Source organism: Biomphalaria glabrata, unplaced genomic scaffold (genome assembly GCF_947242115.1).
Source record: "Biomphalaria glabrata unplaced genomic scaffold, xgBioGlab47.1 scaffold_27, whole genome shotgun sequence".
Taxonomy (NCBI): Eukaryota; Metazoa; Mollusca; class Gastropoda; family Planorbidae; genus Biomphalaria; species Biomphalaria glabrata.
In genome coordinates, this window is record NW_026602919.1 from 1 (window position 1) to 23902 (window position 23902).

The 23902-nt window shown below is 34.5% G+C and overlaps 1 pseudogene; it reads right to left on the reverse strand.

The window, feature by feature from the left end:
* Positions 1–15956: 15956 nt before the first annotated feature.
* The window catches only part of LOC129924105 (metallo-beta-lactamase domain-containing protein 1-like), a 33957-nt pseudogene continuing 26011 nt past the window's right edge, over positions 15957–23902 (reverse strand).

The window sequence follows — 23902 nt, forward strand, 5'->3', positions numbered from 1 at the left end:
TTGATATCTAAGTTGTTGTTGACTCTCTCTTCTACTACCTCCATTGATATCTAAGTTGTTGTTGACTGTATCTCTCTTCTACTACCATCCTTTGATATCTAAGTTGTTGTTGACTCTCTCTTCTACTACCTCCATTGATATCTAAGTTGTTGTTGACTGTATCTCTCTTCAACTACCTCCATTGATATCTAAGTTGTTGTTGACTCTCTCTTCTACTACCTCCATTGATATCTAAGTTGTTGTTGACTGTATCTCTCTTCAACTACCTCCATTGATATCTAAGTTGTTGTTGACTCTATCTCTCTTCAACTACCTCCATTGATATCTAAGTTGTTGTTGACTCTCTCTTCTACTACCTCCATTGATATCTAAGTTGTTGTTGACTGTATCTCTCTTCTACTACCTCCATTGATATCTAAGTTGTTGTTGACTCTCTCTTCTACTACCTCCATTGATATCTAAGTTGTTGTTGACTCTCTCTTCTACTACCTCCATTGATATCTAAGTTGTTGTTGACTCTCTCTTCTACTACCTCCATTGATATCTAAGTTGTTGTTGACTGTATCTCTCTTCAACTACCTCCATTGATATCTAAGTTGTTGTTGACTCTCTCTTCAACTACGTCCATTGATATCTAAGTTGTTGTTGACTCTATCTCTCTTCTACTACCTCCATTGATATCTAAGTTGTTGTTGACTGTATCTCTCTTCTACTACCATCCTTTGATATCTAAGTTGTTGTTGACTCTCTCTTCTACTACCTCCATTGATATCTAAGTTGTTGTTGACTGTATCTCTCTTCTACTACCATCCTTTGATATCTAAGTTGTTGTTGACTCTCTCTTCTACTACCTCCATTGATATCTAAGTTGTTGTTGACTGTATCTCTCTTCAACTACCTCCATTGATATCTAAGTTGTTGTTGACTCTCTCTTCTACTACCTCCATTGATATCTAAGTTGTTGTTGACTGTATCTCTCTTCAACTACCTCCATTGATATCTAAGTTGTTGTTGACTCTATCTCTCTTCAACTACCTCCATTGATATCTAAGTTGTTGTTGACTCTCTCTTCTACTACCTCCATTGATATCTAAGTTGTTGTTGACTGTATCTCTCTTCTACTACCTCCATTGATATCTAAGTTGTTGTTGACTCTCTCTTCTACTACCTCCATTGATATCTAAGTTGTTGTTGACTCTCTCTTCTACTACCTCCATTGATATCTGAGTTGTTGTTGACTCTCTCTTCTACTACCTCCATTGATATCTAAGTTGTTGTTGACTCTCTCTTCTACTACCTCCATTGATATCTAAGTTGTTGTTGACTGTATCTCTCTTCAACTACCTCCATTGATATCTAAGTTGTTGTTGACTCTATCACTCTTCTACTACCTCCATTGATATCTAAGTTGTTGTTGACTCTCTCTTCTACTACCTCCATTGATATCTGAGTTGTTGTTGACTCTATCTCTCTTCAACTACCTCCATTGATATATAAGTTGTTGTTGACTCTATCTCTCTTCAACTACCTCCATTGATATCTAAGTTGTTGTTGACTCTATCTCTCTTCTACTACCTCCATTGATATCTAAGTTGTTGTTGACTCTATCTCTCTTCAACTACCTCCATTGATATCTAAGTTGTTGTTGACTCTCTCTTCTACTACCTCCATTGATATCTAAGTTGTTGTTGACTGTATCTCTCTTCAACTACCTCCATTGATATCTAAGTTGTTGTTGACTCTCTCTTCAACTACCTCCATTGATATCTAAGTTGTTGTTGACTCTATCTCTCTTCTACTACCTCCATTGATATCTAAGTTGTTGTTGACTGTATCTCTCTTCTACTACCATCCTTTGATATCTAAGTTGTTGTTGACTCTCTCTTCTACTACCTCCATTGATATCTAAGTTGTTGTTGACTGTATCTCTCTTCTACTACCATCCTTTGATATCTAAGTTGTTGTTGACTCTCTCTTCTACTACCTCCATTGATATCTAAGTTGTTGTTGACTGTATCTCTCTTCAACTACCTCCATTGATATCTAAGTTGTTGTTGACTCTCTCTTCTACTACCTCCATTGATATCTAAGTTGTTGTTGACTGTATCTCTCTTCAACTACCTCCATTGATATCTAAGTTGTTGTTGACTCTATCTCTCTTCAACTACCTCCATTGATATCTAAGTTGTTGTTGACTCTCTCTTCTACTACCTCCATTGATATCTAAGTTGTTGTTGACTGTATCTCTCTTCTACTACCTCCATTGATATCTAAGTTGTTGTTGACTCTCTCTTCTACTACCTCCATTGATATCTAAGTTGTTGTTGACTCTCTCTTCTACTACCTCCATTGATATCTAAGTTGTTGTTGACTCTCTCTTCTACTACCTCCATTGATATCTGAGTTGTTGTTGACTCTCTCTTCTACTACCTCCATTGATATCTAAGTTGTTGTTGACTCTCTCTTCTACTACCTCCATTGATATCTAAGTTGTTGTTGACTGTATCTCTCTTCAACTACCTCCATTGATATCTAAGTTGTTGTTGACTCTATCACTCTTCTACTACCTCCATTGATATCTAAGTTGTTGTTGACTCTCTCTTCTACTACCTCCATTGATATCTGAGTTGTTGTTGACTCTATCTCTCTTCAACTACCTCCATTGATATATAAGTTGTTGTTGACTCTATCTCTCTTCAACTACCTCCATTGATATCTAAGTTGTTGTTGACTCTATCTCTCTTCAACTACCTTCATTGATATCTAAGTTGTTGTTGACTCTCTCTTCTACTACCTCCATTGATATCTAAGTTGTTGTTGACTCTCTCTTCAACTACCTCCATTGATATCTAAGTTGTTGTTGACTCTATCTCTCTTCAACTACCTCCATTGATATCTAAGTTGTTGTTGACTGTATCTCTCTTCAACTACCTCCATTGATATCTAAGTTGTTGTTGACTCTATCTCTCTTCAACTACCTCCATTGATATCTAAGTTGTTGTTGACTCTCTCTTCAACTACCTCCATTGATATCTAAGTTGTTGTTGACTGTATCTCTCTTCAACTACCTCCATTGATATCTAAGTTGTTGTTGACTCTCTCTTCAACTACCTCCATTGATATCTAAGTTGTTGTTGACTCTATCTCTCTTCAACTACCTCCATTGATATCTAAGTTGTTGTTGACTCTATCTCTCTTCAACTACCTCCATTGATATCTAAGTTGTTGTTGACTCTATCTCTCTTCTACTACCTCCATTGATATCTAAGTTGTTGTTGACTCTCTCTTCAACTACCTCCATTGATATCTAAGTTGTTGTTGACTCTATCTCTCTTCAACTACCTCCATTGATATCTAAGTTGTTGTTGACTCTCTCTTCTACTACCTCCATTGATATCTAAGTTGTTGTTGACTCTATCTCTCTTCTACTACCTCCATTGATATCTAAGTAGATTGCTTTGCAACCTTCTCCTCGGCCATCTTCTTTTTTAATCCTTCAATCATTTTCTTCCCTTTAATTATTGACATTTTAAACTAAGAACCACCATCACAGTCTAAAGCCCATATCATTAGGTCTGGGTTGTGGCCACTCATGTTATGGGCTACCTATATATTTCTAATAATATTTATAATTAAAGTCTAGACTATACTTTAGTCTGACATTGATGTCTGCAGTTGGTCTATCAGGTTTGTAGACATGAATAGTAGTATGTGGGAGGAAATTGCCTAAGATCAGACAGACTGTGCAGTGCTGGTGAGACCAGCAAGCTTTAAACTTAAGTTTTGAAAAGTACCCTTCAGTTAATACAAAGACCATATTATCCTTATAATCTAATGTTTTTATTTCAGTTTCCTCTTCTGATGATTGGGAAATTACATTTGAAAGTATCACAGATCTCCAGTGGCTAGGAAGTGGAGCTCAAGGAGCTGTATTTCTTGGCAAACTCTGTAATGAAGAAGTAGCTGTCAAGAAGGTCAGAGATGTTAAAGAGACAGACATTTGGAACTTAAGGAAACTGAATCACCCAAACATTATAGCTTTCAAGTAGGTTCTATTGTAGTATTTTTGCATTTTCCATTGTCTTTTAACTCATTGACTGCAGTGTTTTTTTGTTTTGTTTTTGTAAAGATACTTTTTTAGAAAATGTTTTTTTTTCCTAACATGACTAAAACAAAAATGTGTAATATAAGTACTAGCAATAACAATTGAAACCAGTACTAAATCTGTCAGACTTCTTTTTTTAATTTAAAACAATAAGTTTTAAACATTCCTGCTAAAAAACAAACATTATTGTTCCCCTGCATGTGATCAGTGACAGCTGGGTTTAAAGTCAATTTAAAATTTATCTTTTTAAAAATGTATGCAAAGCAGCAAGTATAATTTTTATTATTAATTAAAACATCTCTAAGCTGTATATTTATCTCTGTATATCATCCTCATCTGTCCATTAGTATATCCGTTTTTTTTTTTTGTCTTTTGCCTTGAATAGAATCTTTTCAGTGACAGACCCATCCATTCTTTAATGTTGTCTTCCCATCACTTTCTCCTTCTGCCTCTTCCTTTTTTCTGGTACTGTTCCTTGAAGAGAGAGTCTTTGCAAACACTGAGAACCTTGTAATTGTTCATTAAGTTTAAGTACCCATTTTTTGACTGTAGTCAGCAGGTCATTGTGAGTGTGATCCAGTTTTGAATCTTCTCATAGAAAATAGTTTTTTTTATTGTGTTATAAACCAAAGGAGGTGATGGGGTAGGCATGGGATTAGGAAAATAACTGTATAGGATAGACACAAGACAACATATTTCCTTCTGCATCAGTAAACATTGTCAGATGTAAAATGAGAATATTTTAATTTCTGAAGTTTTGAGCAATTAAGCAGCAGTAAGGACTCACATAAGATTGGAATCTTGATTAGATTGTATCATATTCTTAGCTGTATGGCTTGATAATTTTATTTGCACAACTATACATGCTAACTCTGTTTTTTTTATCTTAATCCTCTAAATCTGTTTATTTGAATCTTTCTCCAAACCTCTATATTATATTATGATAGATGTCATAGTAATAGCAATAAGTTTCCTATGCTGAAAGCTAAGTTTATTTTGTTACAAAAACATATTGTTATAGTATGCAGGAACTTAAACAGATTATATACTACAGTAGCTATGTTCCTTTGTCAGAGATTTTCATTCATACTTGAAAGTGCAGAGAGAAACATCCTTCTTGTTTTAGAAATTCTTGAAAATTCTTTAATGATGTAGCGGTAAATTGTTTTCTTAGTTTTACCTGAAACTGGGTTTTTCTATTAGTGCAATTAGCTAGAACTAATATGTGTGTTTCTACCTACTTTTTGAATGCTGTCACTACCAACCTCTCAGCAATCATTTTGTGATTATGTTTAAAAAGAATTATTTCAAAAATTGTTTTGTTTCATTTTGTCTGCAGTGTTCTTGTGGCATCCAATGATATTGTCAGGAACCAGCCGAGAGTGGAATGAAAAAAAAAAAGCACTAAAATGTCATTCGCTGGCACTGTGACCTGAATGTCATCAGAAGTCATTTGAAATAAAATGTGCAGTGAAATGAAAAAGTAGACTTTTGGTAAGTAGCCTGGTGCGATTTCTCCTGCCTAAAAAAAATAATTTACCTGTATTTTATGAGATGACTTTATGGTCTTAGGTGTCCACACTCATAATCACAACAAATTTCCGTAAGGATCAATAAAGCAGTCTTAGTCTTAGTCTTAGTATTGATATGTAAGATATGAACTTAAGTTTTCATCATTTTTTTTGTGTTGTTGTTGCTGTAATTACTTTTTTAAGATAAAGATGTATATATAATTTCAATGACATTGTTATAAAGCCAGTCAGAATAAACATTGTAATTGACATTTTAGAACTAAAAATGAGAAATAAGATGTTTAAGATGACCCAAAAATGATCTATTGAACCAGCAGACACAGCTGTACATTAGTTTTCATGTCTGAAATCTTTATCATATGTGATACTTTTATGCAAACAAGGTTTAATACTATTAATTGACTAAAATATGTGCAATATTTATAACACACTCTATATAAATGAAATTTATAAAATCATTAAGTTCAACACACTCCCTAAAATACCATCACCAAAGAATAGTAAATATCTTTCTCTTTTTTTCAGGAGTGCAAAGCTCAAAAATAGACCATCATTTAGACAAATTCTCATGCTCCTTGAGATTGCCTCTGCTGAATTACTTTGGTTCCGATGGGAGGACTTTTCTGAATCTCAATGAAGTCCTTAACTGAAAGACACATCAGATTCTGTCATTATCATCAAGATATTCTAAGAAAGGATCTGAGGTATTCTCATTTTCTAATTACAATATATGGATAAAAAACCTGCAAACAACAACACCACCTATCGATAACGCACTAACCTCTAGACCATTGGAATGTCCAAAAAACATTCTTTTGGTCCAGAGTCATTCATGCAAATTACCACCCCAGTGGTCAATTGTCACTGGTTCGAGCCTTGGTCGGCGCAGTCCCTTATTTTCGTCACATTTAATTCACTACTTTCTCTCATTTAAAAACTTGGTCCCATGTGCTGCTGTTTATTTATGTATGTATCATTAAATGTATCCAAATAAGTGTTTCCCAAATTTTTGAAATAACAAATATTTGCACATAGGAAAAATTTAGCTTAACATTTATCTTATTTTTAAAGGTAGAATGTTCCTCACATATAAAATATATATTTTGAAACACATTTTCTCTATTTTGTATTAGAATTTATGTTTAGCATAAACTTTGTTGTTGTAATCAAAATATTGAAAAAAAAATGACTTTGGGTCCTTGAAGTGCATACCCGGTATCTTATTTAAATTAGACCCAGCAGTGGTAAGTTCAATGCTAACAAATGGATTTTGAACCCAAGAACCCAAGTTATGTGAAATAATTTTGGATCTTTTCACCTGTTATTCATAAGTTTAAATACCCCCGAACCTGACCCTTACTTATTTATGATATTGATGTTTTATTTTCTGTATGATTATTTTGTATCATGACAAACATTCAATTTTAATAATGATTTTTTTTTTATCAGGTGAGAACAATTACTGACTATGTACAATAATAGTGGAAAGAGTATAATTCATCCAGTCATAAAAGTTCTAGAAAAGCTAGATCGACTTGGTAAAAAAACTGACACATAGGTCAGAGTCTGAAGTCACCATGTAAGTAAATTTTCTTGTTGTGTGAGTGTATCTTTATTTCCACAATCTATAGCTCACACTCCACTATCATACCACCAGGGATCCTTGGCCATGTAGGCATAAAGAGAAATGAAAAGATAGACTTACAAAAGGAAATAAAGAGGCGGACTTTTAGGCTAAAGAGAAATGACAAGGTAGACATAATGTCAAAGTAAGGGTCCTCAATTGAGGAACTGATAAGACTTGTAATTTACTACACTGTTAAGTAAATATTAACTAGCAATCATAAAGAAAATCTTTATCCATCCATCCATCCCAGTGGCGCTACAGCCCATGGAGGGCTCTGGCCTGCTTCAACACATCCTTCCATTCAGATCTCTTCTGGGCCTTTTGTCTCCATGCCCTGACCCCAAGCTGCTTCAGATCTGCTTCTACATCATCAATCCATCGCATTTGGGGTCTGCCTTTAAGTCGCCTGCCTTTTGGTTTTTGTCTGTAAACGATTTTCGCTCCTCTGTTGTCTGACCTTCTTTCAAGGTGACCTGCCCAACGTAGTCTGTTCTTTTTTATTTCTGTCTTTATTGGTGGGTCTTCATACAATTGATATATCTCATGGTTAGTGCATGTCCTCCACCCTGTTTCATCCTGTATGGCACCATAGATTTTCCTAAGAATTTTTCTTTCCCAAGTGTTAAGTAAATTTTCAGATGTCTTTGTCAGTGTCCAGGTCTCACTCCCATACATTGCTGCTGGTCTTATTATAGTTTTGTATATTATTTTCTTGGTTTTCCTTGAAATCGTTTTGCTCTTAAGTAAATGGTGGGTGCTATAAAATGCCCTGTTGCCTCCTGCTATTCTTTCCTTTATTTCTGTTAGTAGGTCATTCCTAGATATTTGAAAGTTTGGACGTTTTCAAATTCGTGGTCTTTGATTTTGATATGCTGTCCCTCTGTTTGATTGTCTCTTGTACTTGGTTTTACTGTCATTGACCTCAAGTCCTGCTGGTCGAGATGCTTCTTCTAGTTGTGTGAAGGCTCTAGCGATGTCAAAGGTTTCTTTACCCAATAAGGCAATGTCATCGGCATAAGCAAGGTATTGTAGAGGTTGGCTGTATATTGTCCCTGTTGGTTGTGGACCCGTGTTTTCTCTCCTGAAGTAGTTAGTGATAGTTCCTCTCATGTGTATGTGTATATTTTTTATAACTCTCTCCAGTGTCAAATTGAAAAGCATGCAGGAAAGTGCAACTCCTTGTCTTAATCCTCGTTTAATCCTAAATTCCCATGAGTGTTCTCCTTGTATTATGACTTGAGTTGTTTAATGTCATATGTATAAGTCTTGTCAGCTTGTTGGGTATTCCAAAATCCTGTATAGTGTCATATTGGTATTTCCTTCTGATACTGTCATAAGCCATTTTATAGTCTATAAAGAGTTGGTGGATTGGTATGTTGTATTCTTGGCATTTTTCTAGTATACATCTTAGTTTGAAGATTTGATTGGTTGTGGATTTGTTGGGTCTGAAACCACATTGGTAGTCACCTAAGATTTCTTCTGAATATTTTCCAAGCCTCTTAGTTATAAGCCTAGACAGTATGTTATAAGCCACATTTAGTAGAGAGATTCCTCTGTAATTACAGCACTTTAGCTTGGATCCTTTTTTGTGTATTGGGGTTATAAGAGCCGTTTTCCATTCTGTTGGTATTACTTCTTCTTCCCAAATTCTTGATATTAGTCTGTGTATTTGGGAATGTAAGTCTTTCCCTCCATATTTAATTAGTTCTGCTGTGATTTGGTCCTCTCCTGGTGCTTTGTGATTCTTCATGGTCCTAATTATTTCTGATGTTTCAATGAGTGTTGGAGGGTTCACTAAGGGATCTGGTCCCCCATGTGGCAGTTTATATTCTCCATTGTCTCCATCTTCAGTGGTATTTAGGATCTCCTCAAAGTATTCAGCCCATCTCTCAATGACCCTGCTGTTTTCTGTAATAAGCTGACCATCTTTGTTCTCACACATGTGTGATCTAGCTTGAAATCCGTTCTTTTCATCTTTAATTTTCATATACATTCCTCTCATGTCTCCCTCCTTTGCTAGTTCCTCAATTTGAATAATCTTGGACTTTTCCCATTCCTGTTTTTTCTTTCTCACAACTTTTGTGGCCCTTCTTCTTGCTTTATTGTATTGCTGTCTAGCGTTTCTGGTTTCTCTCTGTAGCATTATCATCAGAGCATTGTTTGTATCTTCTATAATTTGTCTGCATTCATCATCATACCACCCTATTTTCTCATTCTTTTGTTTAAGTCCAACTACCTCTTCTGCTATTGTTTTGATAGCATGCTTTATTATTTCCCAATGCTCATTTATGTTATTTTCGCTGTCCTTTTCTAATGTTGCTAGTTGCGTTTGGAGTGCCATTCTATAAGTTTCTGCAACAAGTGGATCCTTTGTGAGTTTTTGACTATCATATTGCTGTGCTCTCTTTCTTTGGTAATTGTGTATGGTACTTATTCTTTGTCTAAATTTAGCTTTTACTAGTAGGTGGTCTAAGTCAGCATTTACTCCTCTGAAACTTCTTACATCTAGTATGTATGATCCATGTCTCTTATCTATGAGTATATGATCTATTTGATTCATGGTGTTGCCATCAGGTGAGATCCAGGTAAACTTATGAATATTCTTATGTTGGAATTTTGTGCTGCTGATAGACATTCCTTTTCCTGATGCAAAATCCACTAATCTTATGCCATTATTGTTGGTCTCTTCGTGTAAGCTTTCTTTGCCAATTGTTGGCCTGTATGCTGATTCCTTTCCAATTTTTGCATTGAAATCTCCTAGGACTATTTTGATGTCATGCTTTGGTGCTTCATCATAAATTCTTTCCAGTCCATCATAGAAGGCTTCTTTTGTGTTATCATCTGCATCTTCAGTAGGGGCATGAACATTGATGAATGATATGTTGAAGAATTTTCCTTTCAAACGTAGTGAGCAGTGTACTGTTCCCTGAAGGAAGGTCTTTGCAAGCCCCGTAGATCTTGTTATATGGCCATAGATTTTAAGCTTGCATTTTTTTTACAATAGTTAGCAGGTCATCATGGGGTCCGATCGCTGCAGTAACCCTGTCTCAAATCTCATGGTTTGTGATGTGGTCTTTGAATGTGATAACTAGGATCCTTCTGTAGCATCTCTATTTCATTGCTAGGATCCTCCTCTCTAGCTCTGCAGTCAGCGTCCAAGACTCGCAAGCATATAAAAATGTGGCCATGACCAGGGAGCACACCAGTCTGATTTTGGTGCTGAGGGCTAAGCCCTTGTCTTTCCATATTATTTTAAGTTTTGAAAGGCCTGCTGTGGACTGTGCTATTAGGACCACTAGTTTGGTATTCAGAAAAAGAAATGAATTTTAGAATGTTATACATCTAGTTTTTTTTTTAAGAGATAGAGATGAGACAACAAAAATAAAGACACTTTTTTTTTCTCTTTTGACTTTAGGCCTGACTCTATAAAAACACAGAAGGGAGCATGACAACCAGGTCTTAGCTGGTACCACTACCTCCTACTAAAATGCATGCCAGGAAGTCTCGTCATCGTCGCAATAACAGCAGAGGGTCTATGAAAGACATTACCTCTCGGCTCAAATCTCAATCTACATATGAAGCATCACTGGACACCCAAACATCAGACAAACTAAACCCTGCAGGGCTTCATCCTACTGACCTATGCTAAGACATTAAACTTTTTGGGACCTGCCACTGCAATCAGGGAGTATCGAAGTGAAGATGAAGCTGATGGGCAAGAGACTAGGTTAACTCATATGTAAAACAACATTAAAAAACGTCAAGTTCATTGTAGCAAAAACTCATCCATTTCTGCCTCAAGGCACTCGCCAATCTCAAAACATTCTCCTGTAAGTAAAAGCAGCACTCATCCTATCAAGACAATAACATTAATGATGTTTGTTTTGGCTGTGATGGTGGCTGCAGTGATGCTACTTGTAGCAGCAAATGCTCATCCCAGGTCAGTGCTGATGTGGAGAGCATATGTGACCTATCCCCTCTGCCCAGCCCAAAACAGAACATGGAAACTATGAGTGAAAAATCCTCTCCGGATATTGACCTCTCATCCCGACCTGAAACCTTTATTTCAATGCTGACATAACAAACAGATGGTTTAGTTATTGTTGTATTTGAAAAACACAAATGTCTACCAAAATTGAGGCCCACTTTTTTCAATTCTTTACAAAGGTAACCTGCAGCATGTTAAAAGGATGAAGTTTGTGATAGGCTTCTTAAAAAGTTGGTTCCGCTAAAAATTAAACTGAGTTAATTCATAAGTATCAATTTTAACCAGGTGTAATAGTTTGTATTTCAAATGTCTAATAAGTCCACTTGGGCATTATTTGTTTATTGGGAGCTCTGTTTGATTAGCCAGTGCACTAGGAATTTTGTCTCTTTCATAAAATGAGCATTTTAGAAAATTTCCTTAAAACTTAAAGAGGACTCATTTTCAAAAGCTAATTGCATTCAAGATTTGGGTGGCAGAGTGGCTTAGCCAATACGCAAGGAACTACTGCATATTGGTAATAAGCTAATGCACAGGAAAATAGTATTTATTGACTATTGCTAACAACCAATATAAAAAGGATTTTCAGCCAGTGCATGTTTTCAAGAGAGGAAATGTAATCACAACAAATTTCCGTTAGGATCAATAAAGCAGTCTTAGTCTTAGTCTTAAAATTCCTCTTAAATAAATACTCACAATGATTTTGTATGCAGTTTTCTTTGCTTCTTTTCTCCTCATTTTCATCTTTGCTAATGACACATTTTTTTGTTTAATAACAATATTTTATCAAATCTTTGAAATATAAAAAATAATTTGAAACTAACATATCACATTTTTTAAAACTGTTTTGTTGTGTATCTTAGAACATGGTAACCACTATTGGCAATCCGAGATAATAATAAAAATAGATGCACATTTTTTTCATGTCTTTTTTTTGCATTCTTAAAAAGAATGTATGCATCCAAAACAGTGTTACCCAACCTAGAGCCTGCAGGCCATATCTGACCCATGATGCAGTGCAGTTTTGCTTTTGAAGCTTCTGCTCATGGTGCAGAGACTAATTTCATTGGACTTGCCTTTTTTTTGTGTGGCCCATGACATGTATAAGAAATTCAGCCTTAAGGCTGGAAAAAGTTGGGCAGCACTGACCTAAATCATCCCTTTTGAGTTTTGTCCACATCAATACATGATTTTATTTCCTGTCCAATTTTTCATAGACCTAAAAAACTTGTTGGATTTTTTAAATGTTAATAGAACAGAAAGAAAAAAAAATTTTCTTTTTCAGGGTGGGGTGCTCTGTAACCTTAAGTTTTTGGACTAGTATTTAAAAATAGTATTCAGTCCTACAAAAAGATTAGTTTATTGAGACTTAAAATTGTTTTGTTGTTTTATAAGGTCAATTTTAAAAATGTCATCACCTCCAACTTGAATTATTCTCAATATGAAAAACAAAGTGTGAATTATTTTGTCATAGAAACACTTATTACAACATAAACTGAAAAAAAAAAGTTAAATATTATATAAATATTGTATATTACAATAGCTCATGATTTTTACTAACGAGTTTCACTTCAGTTTCTCTGTGGCTAATTACTCTTATATCATACACTTATAAGTGTATATTTGTTTGTATATAGATCTTTATTTATTTTAACACACATCTTCTTTTCTCTAGAACTGTTCTTAAAGTTTACCAGTGACATTTGTAATAGATGTCCAGATGATACTTGTTTTTATTTGACCACATAAATTTGTCATTATTCCATTCATTAGACAAACTCCAAACGTTTTGCTGGATAAAACTTGCTTCATCAAAACATTGGTTTTGCTGGCAGGACTATCACCTTGATTCTAAAAGAAATTGTTTTACTTATTTCGGATGTTCCTTCAGAGTTGAAGATAATTACTTCCTAGTCCAAACCTCCCGCAGGACGACGGGGGATGGGAGCAGGCAGGGTTTGAACCCGGGACGATCGATAAGTCCGAACGACAGTCCAGCGCGCAAACCGCACAATCAGGCAGCCATCCTTTTATTGAAAAGAGTTCATCTTAGTTTATGCTTTTGTTTAACTTCTGCACTCTCAAATCTACTAAACGTTAATCATAGAAAAGTAATGAAACTTTTTTTTTTCTTTGCAATGTCTACTACCATTGTTAAAATAGATACAATTATGAGGGAGTTTTAAAAATGTAATTAGCTAGATTACTAGCACAACCACTCATTGAAATTCATTTTAGTGGGGAGGGGGGGGGGACAAAAAAGTGTCTTCTATGTTGTTGTTTGTTTTTTTTACGCTTTATTGTAATTGACATTTATTTTCTTTTGTTATTCATTCTCTAAGTACCAGTATGAAGAAACCAAACAAGCTGCTGAGGGAACATCTGATTAATATTTTTTTATAAATATAAATTGTATTTGGTAGCGTTTTTTAAGTTGTTTTTTTTCTAAAGCCTTTATTGTTGACTTAATTTAAAATATTCTTTTATCTCAGATTTGTGATTAGTACATTAAAACAAAAAAAAAAAACAGTTTTGTAATATGATATATTATTTTTCATCACTGTTACTAATCCATATTTTTTTTTTTTTTTTACATTTAAACACCTTGTATATTGACAGAAGAACTCTTTTGTGTTCTCCTGATTCCTACAATCATTCAAGTGGCGGCCATTTTATTTCTTGTCATTTGTAGAACTATGATTCAGTTGTTATTGTTGTGAATCAGCCCTGCCAATGGTTATTATGTATTGATATGGTTTAACATTTTTTTTAAATTATTGTAAAGACAATCTAAATAATGCCTGTCCTGTCCTGTCAGGACTTTATTTATGATTAGATTTTTAATGTCTAGGTAATTAAGTAAAATTTTAATTGCAATATGTGTGTGTATTAAAGAATAATTGTTATCTTTTGCTTGATGATTATACATAGTCTCGAAGGTCAGCCTAACAGTTTGTTCATAAAATAATAAACAATATGTATGATAAGTTAAAATAAAATATGAATTTAATAGAATACAATAATATCGAAAGGAATAATGTGAATGATAATTTTTCACAAATAAATATAAAGATAAAAAGTCATAAATTCATTGTAAGTAATAACTTTAAAAAGCATAAATAAAGTAAGCACCAATATGTTGCTTGAAAACACTGACTTCAACATCACAGTTTCATATCGTATGCCAAAGATTCGTCTGTGTAATAAGTTCTGTATAAACTGCCAACGGACATCAATCATGATAGCAGCATACTAGAACTGTCATTAACTTCTGACCAACAATACAAAGATGACGATGACAATGTCCACGTTATACCAAAAACCCACAGCATTGAATCAACGATGAAATAATTAACTGAAACCCTATAAAAATAACAGACAGTTTCTAAAACTAGAAATACGAACAAATCCGTTTAAAGAATATCGTTACAGTATAAAATACAACTCACCCTAAACAGAGGTCAAATAGTCCTAACAAGAATTAATCCAAGGCAATATGGTAAGGCTGACCAGTAGTATAAAACCAAGATTCCTTCAGGACCTCAAAAAGTACATCTTGTCTATCAATTACAATAAGGCGAAAAAGACCCCAAAATAAGAGCTGATCCATTACGTCACTCATGACAATGGGACAAGGAATAAAATGTTGCACAAAATATTAATAGCATGAATGATGTCATCGCCTACAGAAGAAAGTGGCGCTATTTGATAGTGTACATTTTTACAAATATACTCAACAACATTACTAACTGCGACAAGCTTAATTTGGGCCGTCTTAACTACATTGAATCCCATATGTGTATGTACAAATGTACATAAGTGTTTATAGTGTATATGGTCTTATCAAGTAGATCTGTAATGAAACTTGTAGAAGGTAGATATCTCCACAAAAGCTATGCGTAGGTTCTCCTGGCTCCACTAACACAAATGTTATCAGTAGGTTCTACGCTTCTTCTTCTTTGTTCTCATTTTATGCTAAAGTGTTCAGATGACTAGACCAATACATGAGATGAACTGCACAGTGGTTTCCAAATCAGGGAGCTCTGCGCAGTGGCTTCCAAATCAGGGAGCTCTCCATATAGTTTTCTTTCTATTGAGGTGTTTTGGGGCCAGTGTCTAGTACGAGCCTCTTGGTAAAGAGAGCAGTTTTGGAGGACATGGACGGCATTATCTGGTGACACTCCACATGGGCAGATTTCACTGGTTCCAATTTTGAGCTTCCGGGCTCTATGTTTTTATTCTAGACATTTGTATTGTGCTAGCATTTTAAACATTATTTTATTGTGCATTAATGTTTATGTAAGAAACATTTTCCTTATTACTGATTTTATTATGGATAAATATTTGTACAAAGTTAAAAGAATAAGATCGAACTGTAGGCATACAGTTGAATGATTACATCTAGGCCTATTTAGGTCAAATTCACCCCCCCCCCCTTTTCCAATACAAAAGTTATGAAAAGTTTGTGTGGTTAACTATATTTTGAAATTCATGATAAAATTTTAGTTTATGACTTTATTTTAGTTGAAAACTTTAGTGCAATCAATAATCAAACTCATTTTGTTATAATAAAAATTAAACTATTTTGTTTTTAAAGCCATAATTCAAATAATATTCTCAGCCTGTACCCAATTCATAATTTGAAAAAACTGGAATTCTTAACATTCATAATCATTGGCTGTACAGATAAAAGCAACAAGGGTGAGGTACAATTCAGTATTTAATCACAGTATTAAGTTACAAAATTTCAAATCTAGAATTAACAGAATTCACTGATCTTTATGAATGACAATTGAAGAAAGCCACAATACAAAGTTGACACTGAGAAAAGTCTTCTAAGAAAAAACTGTCATGCTGTGAAAACTCACTCTTTTTCATATTGGCTGAAAGAAAAAAAAAGAAATAATTTTATTTAGCTTTTTTATTTTAAACATTAGACTACATTGAATACCAAAGCACGATATAGCTGGAGTATATTAAATGAAGATGTGATGCTCTGTTGAGTTTATAAAAGTTTAGGGCTAGTAGCGGATTCTTTGTCCTCACATGAAATGTATCATGTAATGATAATGCAAAGAACAATCCACAAGTTGTAATTTGTACACTGTAATTTAAAGAAATTTAACAAGATTTAAAAAAAAAAAAGGTTTAAAAAAAAATACTGCAGGTTATAAGATGCTGTCTTTTCCAAACAGAATGAGAATTTGTAATCAAAAGTATGTTAAGAACTTACATAATAATTTGTATCAAATCAAATCATATACTATCAAATATCTTAGTTTATGAGAACTGATCTGGTTTTCGAAGTTGACTATAACAATGGAATCTCTAATTGCAGGGGGGCGGTTGCCCCACTAGCTACCCCCTAAGGCCACTACTGCTTTAACTGAATGTATTGAAATATAGCCGATAAGAATTATCTTCATTTACATGAAACATTTTATGAGACATTGCCAAATATTTATAAAGATATTTAAAATTAGTTTTAATTTATTTGCATTTTTATATGTACATATAGTGGACACACCTGATTTCTGTATGTGTCCGCAGACCGCATATTCTGACGGGCCGCATGTGGCCTGCAGCCCATAATTTGCTAACCCTGCTATAGACTATAGTCTAGGTCTAATATTTAATTTAAGTCATTGGTTAATATGCATGACTGAATGCAAGATGCGTGGGATGTAATCATCTTCTTTTTTGAAGTAACGTCTGTATTATAGAAGAAGAAGAGCAATCCTTTTTCTCCATTTCAAGACTTGTCTGTTTCAACCACAAGTGAATATTTTTACAGAAAAAAAAAACAAGCACTAATCTAGAACAAAAAAGTGCTAAAAAGAAAGTGTTAGGCAAGATACTTACCACTCCAGTTCACTTTTGAGTCTCTGGAAAAAAAAAAAAAAGATTTTTAATCTTCTTTCTCTCTCTGACACCTTTAAGAAAAAAAAAATGTACTGTCTAAAAATTTTCATAGCTTTTTTTATTCTTACCTGGATTTCTTTGTCTTTCTGTCTGGTTATGTAGTTGTATTTCTGAAGAGAAAAACAAATATTTGTTAATCAGATTCATTTTCTTATTCTATTCTAATCACAATTTTACTTACAGACTTTGTATCAAATAAAAAGGTAATTAGATCCTACACCTTTCAAACTAGTCATGCATGTTAATCAATGACTTTTTGCTAAGTCCTCGGATGATTTGAGCAACCCTTTCCATTCTCAAATGGCACTAGGGAAGAAGGAGAACTTGCAGGAATTTGTTTAAGCATATGGAATAAAAGGTGGGGTGGTAGTGGCTGAGTGGTTAAGCGCTTGGCTTCTGAAACTGGGGTCCTGGGTTGGAATCTTAGGGAAGACTGGGAATTTAAATTTCAGGATTTTTAGGGCGCCCCCTACTCCACCCAACTCTAATGGGTACCTGACTTTAGTTGGGCAAAGTAAAGGTGGTTGGTCATTGTGCTGGCCACATGGCATCCTGCTATTTGACCGTTGGCAATAGAAACAGATGGCCTTAACATCATCTGCGCCATAGAAAAATCTCAAGGTCTGAAAGGGAAACTTTACTTTTTTTTTCTGTATGGTCCTTAAGATCAACTTTGATTGTAAAAAGATATAACTTACTGATGTAAATTGTGTCAGCTGTTTCACTAGCATGATTTTTTCATGCTCCACATCCTGAAAAGAGAACAATTTAAAATATAGACAAATTGTCTTGAAAGATATAAGCTACATCCTAATAGCATTTCCCAAGACAAAATTTTTAATCAATTTCTCTAAGACTGATAAATTTGAAGAAATTAAAGAGTTTACCAAAAATTAACCATTTGATATTGAACATTGTATAAACCCACTACGTCCTACCCCCGATTACCTTTATAATCTTAAGCAAAGAGAAGTAGGTCACATTTTTGTATTTAATATAAAAATACAAACTACTGCTAGAAAAATAGAGATTATAACTGAAAATAAGGTATAAAGATTCTTCCTTTTAATGAAAAATAAAATCAGTTTTCTCCAAAATGATTTGTAATTAACCTAGCAATGAGACTGAAGAAATATTTAATTTAAAAAGTTTCAAATATTGAAAAGGGGTTTTAGGAACATCCATTCAACTTGGGTTGACTCAGTGTCCTAGAAATCACAAAAATTAAAATCCATCTTCATCAGGACTTGGTTCAGAAGTCAAGTCCTTTACCACTCAGCCACTATGTTATTTGTTCACCTTGGGTCAAAAAGGTGATAGCATGAGAAAAACCTCAAAGAAGAAGAGGAAGTGATAATTACTAAACTCAATTTAAGTCAGTTGTCTTTGGTACTCGGAGCAGTACACATGTATTGAAGTGGCCAGTTACCCACTATGATGGCTAAGTAGGTGAGCAAACATGGCTCTCAGTGAGCTACCACTGTATGCTCTAGCGAGTGTACCTGAGTGTACCTTCACGTGGTGGGGATGTGAGAAAGGCTTGCTAACCAGTTCAAAACCCACCGCTGTTACCCCTATGGGTGGTGAAGGTCCCCTCATGGGTGCGGGTTAGGGTACTAAATGATTAATTTTTTAAATTGATTCTTGTGTTTTCAGGTAAAAGAAATAATTGTGCAAATTTCAGCTTAAGATTGGGTGTCAGAGAAATATTGTGTACAAACTTTTGGCCAGACAGACAGACAGAGTGAGTTGATACAAGTTTGTAAATACTTACTATCAACCTTGACTTTATGTTACTAACTTCATTGCTTGTGTTTCTCAAGTTCTCTTCACTCCTAGCTATAACATAGAGATGTTGTTTTATTAGTCTTTTTCTAAGGCAACAAAAATTACAACATTTTAGCTTATTAAGCACTTTGCCTGTATTTCATCAAACAGGAAAAAGTAACAGTTTTTCATCAGCATGTCATTATTCAAGAAGAAACCCAAAGGTGTCCAAATGGTTTTCCAGACTTTGAATTTGTCCTTCATCTCCATATGAAGTCAACTTTTTTTCCAATTCACCCCAGAGATGGGCCAAACTGAAAGAAGCTGGAGCCTGGAGTTTAAAAAAGGACAGTAATACAAGGTGGTCTGCAAGAGAGAAAACTATGTCTGCAGTTTCTTTGCAGCTTGACAAAATCATCAAGCTGTTGAAGAAACTTTCTGAATCAGCAACTGTAGGATGGACACTAGAAGCAGCGCACAGAATGAAATCTCTTCAGCACTACTTCTCTTATTAAGAGACATTTTCACTACTTCAATAGCTGTATCTTTGTATGAATCATCTGACTAGTGGTACTTTTCTTCAACACGTTCATGGTCTCCTTTGTTTTCAGTGCTCTTAAACTACCCTTTATACTAAGTTACTTCCTGAGAGTAACACGGCACTAGTCAGCGCTATGGAAGTTAATCCTTGAAATTGAGGATGACCCCGCATGGAAAGAGTTAATACTCTGTGTGGAATACATGCAACAGGGTCACTAACTGATATAACAATCTGAAAGGCAGGATTACATGAAAGTGACATAACATTTAATTTATTTAAAAACAAATTTCAGACACTCAATTTGGGGGAATCTTCAAATTCTCCCCCCTCCTCTCCTCACCCAAGCTACGCCACTGGCTTCAGGGCATTTTTCTTTTGGAAATTGAATTATCAGAAATTTATAAGCAGAGAGCTTATACAAGTTTGATAGGCGATATTATATAAAAAAAAGAGAGATACTTCATGAAACAAAGATTTTACATACACAACAACCTTGAGCTTTTTCTAAGTACTGCTTCTTGAGCTTTTTCTAAGTACCGTTTGTTTTTCTGTTCTTGAACCTTTTTTCTTTTGCAACAAAAAAAAAAAAAAACAGAGTTTGTTTAGAAAATAAGAAAAAGATTATGTAAAAAACAAACGGAAATAAAGGCCAACAAAACAAAATAAAATAATGAAATAAATCAAAACAGGTTCAGTTCAAAATAATCAAAGAACCGGCATCACAGAGGCACAATAGTGTCTCATCTCAAAAACCAAAACAATGGTTTACAATAATATAATAAATGTCATAATCAAATGACAACATCCATGAGACACACTACTGTCTCATTTCAAAACAAAAGATGTCTTTTACAAAAAAAAACATACATACTATTACATAAACCAACTTACTACTAACAAATAAATAAAGTCTACTTAGTTCGTTAACGAAACACTCTTCCCATAACAGTTGCACACTCCTCTTGAGTAACACAGTCAGAGCACAACAACACAAGTATTAGTTAAACATTATGGATGGAGATTTCATTCAAAATGCACTGGTCAGCTCAAGAGAGAGTGGCTATTGTAAACAGTCAACCGAGAATTAAATAGTATATTAAAGGGAGCTAACTCTTACTGAAAATAAAGTAGCTACCCTTATTGTCCCTCTTGTCACAACACACAAGAACAGATCAGTTCACAACACACAACAAGAACATAAATACACAACAAACACTATTTTAAAAAATTGAAATAAACATTTAGAAATTACACTGTGACAACACTATGGAGAAAATTTAAAAAAAAACATTTGACCTCTGGCTGGGCAGTCTGGGATTCTATCAGGATAGTATCTCTGCCCCTGCCTCTTTTACTTTTTTCTGAGCTAATCATGTTTTAAAAAAACAAAAACAAATAATTACTAACAGAAAATTCAGCGATGGCTACAAATAACTAAAGACCATTATAATAGTGTCTCTCTACATATGCATACATATTTATATATATATGACTGCTTGTCTTGACCATTACTTGTTGTTGTTTTTTTCAAAAATATTTCAAGATAAGTATAAATGAATAATTCAATAAATGATGGCTTACACGGAATGGCTGCTTGGTTGTTCATGGTCTATTGGCTGCAATCCCACGTTATCCTGCAGGAAAATTGAACTGTCTCTTGTAAAATATTAAATGTGCAAAGAAGTTACTGATTTATCCATTCAAGATTTAAAAAAATAATAATAATAATTCTAATTGTTTAGCTTTATTTATTTTCTTTCTGAATTCAGTAAGCTTAAATTGCTTTTTTCCTTTTCTTGTTTCAGAGTGTGAGTAAATATAAACAAAAAGATACACCATACAAGTAATGCTAGAGCAGACAATGTACAGAACATAGGGTAATAAAAAGACTGGAATATACCAGTCAGCTCTGCTTCATGTAATTTCACAAAGTTGAGAAACAAAATAATATATTTGATAAAATACTTGTAATTTGAATCGACACTCACAGATCTATTTCAGTGCTGTCAGAGTTGCTCAAATGTTCACATTGTTTGTTTTGCTCTTTGACCTGTGCAAAAAACAACACATGTTATGTGCTAAGTTGAAGTAGAAGCAGAAAGCATTATCAGAGTCAGAATTGGAATATGTTTTTTTTTTGTAAAATGTTTTACATCAGAGTTGAAGATAGTTTACTTAGTCCAGACCTCCTGCAGAATGATGGGGTATTATATGGGGTGTTCATTTTGCAGCTCAATGTACCGGTATTTCTAAAATACCAACAGGCGCCATAATAATTTTAAAAAATAAATTTCAAAGAGAGTTTGTGTTTTCACATAAGATCAGAGGGAGCCATCCACTAGATCCACCTAGGCAGGTAAAAAAGAAATATCAATAGGTATAAACTCTCAACAAACACAATCCTATCTCCTTCTATACAAAGTAGATGTGTGCAGGAGAAAGTATTTTGTTTGGCTGTCTGCTGAGGTATTATTATTGTTATTACATTCTTAATATTTATAATGGGGCGCAGTGGCTGAGAACTTGGTTTCCAAATCTGGGATCCTGGGTTTAAATCTGGGATTTTTATGGCGCCCCTGAGTCCAACCAACTCTAATGGGTACCTGACATTAGTTGGGGAAAGTAAAAGCAGTTGGTCATTTTGCTGGCCAAATAACCATCCATCCTTCCCAGTGGCCCTACAGCCTGCTCATTAACCATTGGTTTAAGAAGTAGATGACCTAAGATCATCTGCCCCATAGATCATAAGGTCTGAAAGGTAAACGTTACTTTTTTGTTTTGGTAACTTTTTAATATTAATAACAGGGTTTGGTAGTCGAGCTCTTGGCTTCTGAACTGAGGGTATCTAGATTACCTGACATGTTTTTTTCAGTGAACTGATTGTTATGAGGATAAAGTTCAGTATGAGCCTAACCTAATGATTGTACTTTTCTGAATTACATTATTATTGTTTAAAACTTATAGCATAAAATAATGTTTTTGTATGTTGAAAAGAATGCACACAAGACTAAGACTAAGACTGCTTTATTGATCCTTACGGAAACTTGTTGTGATTACAAGGACTCTTTTCTCATATAAAGACAACACAACAGAAAAATACACATAATTACAACAGACACAACAAAAAGAGTTCATTCAGCGACTACACACATGTATCTTGGTGCATTTCATGTTCCCTGATCAATGAGTGGCAGTGATAGAGTCTGACCGAGTGAAGTACGAACGAGTTTTTGTACCGCTCTGTTCTTGTTTTGATTGACAGCAGTTGCCCACTTCGCGACGACCTGACGTAGTTCTGATGAGTTAGGGTGGCCGTTGTCTTCCAAGATTTTTTCGATTTTTCTTAGGCACTTTTGTTCAAAAAGTTCCTTTAAATGTGGTAATGTTGTGAGTGTAATTTTTGATGCTTTTTTAATGATGTTTTCTAGACGTCGCACCTTGCCAACAACTTATTCCGTATGTTAGCTGATTTTGTATAGTCGCGCCGTAAAAAGTCTCAAGGATCTTATTGTTTAGTTTAAAGCTATTGAGTTAGTATAGAAAAAAGAGCCGCTGGGCTGTTTTCTTTGTCACAGTTCCAAGGTGGTCTTCCCATGAAAGCTTGTTGTTGATGATAATGCCTAGATATTTATATGCCTTTACTTGCTCTATAGATGTAGTGTTTATTTGCAGTTCACGTATAGTTTGTTTTTTCTTTCTAAAATCTATTATAAGTTCTTTAATTTTTGTGACATTCAGTTCTAGAAAGTTGTAGGTGCACCAGTTTGTAAACTCTTCTATTGAGCTTCGATACTGAGTTTCGTCTCCTGAAATAAGACCGACTATGGCAGTATCATCAGCAAATTTAATGAGTTTAACTGAGTCATAGATGCTTCTTATGTCATTAGTGTAAAGAATGTATAGTACAGGAGAAAGTACACAACCTTGTGGAGCACCCGCACATAGTACTCGAGTTGACGATTTGGTGTTGTTGACTTTAACATACTGGGAGCGTTGGGTTAAAAAGTTTAGAACCCATGCTTGTAAGTAAGGGCTTACATTTAAGTTACTCAGTTTGTTTATCATTAGATGTGGCTGTATGGTATTGAAAGCCGAGGAGAAATCTACGAAGAGGACTCGTGCATATGTTTTGGGTATATCGAGATGCTTATAAAGCTGGTCCAAAAGCAATAGAATGGCATCCTCAGTTTCTCTAGCTGCTTTGAATGCAAATTGGTGAGGGTCTAGGCTGTTATTGACTTTTGCTACAAGTTGTTTAAGCATATATTTTTCAAAACATTTCATAACAATAGGTGTTAGGCCCAGTACCTAGTGACTTTGTATGATGAATGCATGTATATATTGTTAAATACATCTATTCAAGCAGAACCTGACCCCTAATTGTGGTGTTTTTTCCCCACTAAATTGTAGAATATGAAGGCCC